We start from the raw sequence: 2,826 nt of genomic DNA, 5'->3' as shown, positions 1-2,826 counted from the left end.
CAGTAAGGGAGAGCATCAGACAAAGTTAATCTAGCTTTTATATACATTTTTAATATAGGTTTGTAGTTATTGAACATTACTACAAATTTAGCTTTAACCTACATTTTTACCAGTCCAGCATGTGATCAGTCCTAGCCGCATGCACAAATGTACGATACCACAGGTACCATCGAAGATACCGCCCGCTGCTTGAAAGGAAATGTGCTATAGGCAGTAATATGTGATATTACTGTGACACGGAATTGAATTTAAATTCAGGTCATACAGGATTACCATGCATAGCATCAACCCGCTGATACAGGCCTGTGTCTGAGAGAAAGAGCCAAGAGATACAGATAGAGAACAGTGTTAAGAGCAGGAGGAGAGAGTGAGATGAATATCTGGCCAATGTGGTTCTTTAAGATGCACAGACCCTTCTCCAGCACCTGCAGGTAAAGGTGCTTATCTGTCAGGTTTCATCTGCTCACCAGGCTCTGTCTGTGTGTCTGTGTGTGTGTGTGTGTGTGTGTGTGTGTGTGTGAGTGAGTGAGTGAGAGAGAGAGAGAGAGAGAGACAGAGAGAGTGTAAAAAGTGTTTTGGAGACGGGGTGGGTGAGTAAGGCAAGTTGCAGCAAGCCTATCAAGCCTATTCACTTGCTGAGACTTTAAACACCTGACTGAGTTGACCTCTTGCTGTGTTCAGGACCAGGTAAAGGATTATCACACGAAAGTGTCCATCTGATAGCTACATAACCCTCAATCTGCTTTGTATAGGTGGAAATAAACAACATTATTACCCTTTTCTCTTTGTTTCATTCCACTTTCTCTCTCCCCTCCACTGAAGCCTGACTCAGGCCCTTTACAGTGTGGGTGTTTTGGGAGCTTTGTTAGTAAACCAGTGGATTATCCCAATTGCTTTATGACTAAAGCCTAGCCTGCTATTACAGTGCTTTGTCATAAGAAAATCACATCTTCCCAGACACTTACCCGGAGACACACCCCAACACACACACACCCTATCCCCGAGGGTTGACGGGACACATACACATTGTAGCCCTCATCACCTATTGCTGTAAAACCGTGAGCCGTGACCCCCATGCACAAATACATATAAACACACATAAACAGCCAGTCATGTAGACCTGCCCTCAGGCAAACACTGTGGCTGAGAGAGGGAGCTGTAATAATAATAAAAGGCTTACGCCATTGCCGCAATATTTTCTCACATAACAAAGAACACTTTTGATCACTGTTCAGTTCAGAATAATACAATCAGACATGAATTACTGATAAAGACAAGCCTTATGAAATACAAAAATACTTACACTAATATAACTATGTCCCATGGAACAGATAATGTGGGGTGGTTGTAAGTGCTGCTCTGTGCTTTTGTTACCGGGCTTAAATTGAACATAGCTTGGATCTGACGTTGGCTAACAACATGAAGTTAGCTCCCTCCTGCATTAGTGCCAGAGCAAATTAATTCCCCCTACAGATCAATGGGCTTATAGTCTACACACATCAGCACAGAGAGATTTCACGAGCGGGCTGCTATATCAGCTGCCTAATTTTCTGCCTCTACTCCACAGCCATCCCCCTACCAAGCTTGTTTGTCATTGAGAAGGAATCAGATCAACACACAAGGCCAATACAGTGCCAACAACTTTCTCCTGTTGTTTCCCTCTTTTTCATTTATAAAGATACAAACACAACCGGGCCCTCGCTGCCCTGCACAGAGTCCAGATCAATACGTAATGGGCGTCACACTGAGCAGATGAGCTCTCTCGGACTCTTCCCATCCTGATTGAACACTGTCTCTTTGTGTTGTTAAGGGCATTCGCCAGTCTTAGAGAGAGCGAAGGATTGAAGGAGGGTAGCTAGCTGGAAGGATAAAGAGGAGTAAGGACAGAGAGTGATGGAGGGGAGAAAATGGCACGGAAAGGAGGGAAGAGCGGAGTGCCAAGATGTTGCACAACAACCTCTAGTCTTTCCAACAGGCAGAATTATCATTCAGGGCAAAAACACATCAACAACGATCCAATACCCTGGACTTACAGATACAGCTTAGCACCACCCCCATCCTCAAAAGCAAATACCCGCACATAAAAAAAGCTTTCAGCCATTTTCATCTCTCTAAACGTCGCTGAGAAAATGTATATCTCATGACATATCTATAGACGTTTTAGTGACCCTTAAAAGGATAAGACGTGCTGTAAATAATAATAAATCCCATTACTCAACTCTTTTTGACATTCTAACTTTGTCTGTAGCATGAAGCTCATTTGTTCCTCTTAAAGACGGAAATCTTTTAATAGTGACAAAAATACATAAATTTGATTTGTTTTTAAAGGCTCAGTCATTTTCTTAAAAAAAAGCTGGGCAATGCAGTTTTTAGAAAACACTCAAACTCAAAAAAATAAGTGCATTTGCCTGGGACTATTTTCAGATGTGGATTACTACACTTTGGTGTTCTAGTTAGTATTGACAGTGTGATTGCCTCAAAACAAATTACAGTGCCCAAGGGACATGGTAGAGCCTGACCGATGAAAAGGGTTTTCAAGGCCGACACAAATATTTGGTTATTTTAAAGAAAACACACACACACACACACACACACACTAGAGTGCGGATCGGGCCGGATTTTTCTGTCCGAGCCCGGCCCGCGTCCGACAGAGCAGTAACCGAACCCGACCCCAGCCCGACAGGCATTAAGATATTTATGTCCGAGCCCGACCCGAGCCCGACACAGTTAAAATCGCATTTGTTTCTCACTAATGACACATGTATGTTTGTTTGTGTGGAAAGCCCGCTTTTATTAACATCATATGTGGGGGATTATGTCAGTAAA

This window comes from Etheostoma cragini, chromosome 1 (genome assembly GCF_013103735.1).
Source record: "Etheostoma cragini isolate CJK2018 chromosome 1, CSU_Ecrag_1.0, whole genome shotgun sequence".
NCBI lineage: Eukaryota > Metazoa > Chordata > Actinopteri > Perciformes > Percidae > Etheostoma > Etheostoma cragini.
The sequence above is the reverse complement of the archived record's forward strand: the minus strand, read 5'-3'. Positions refer to the sequence as shown.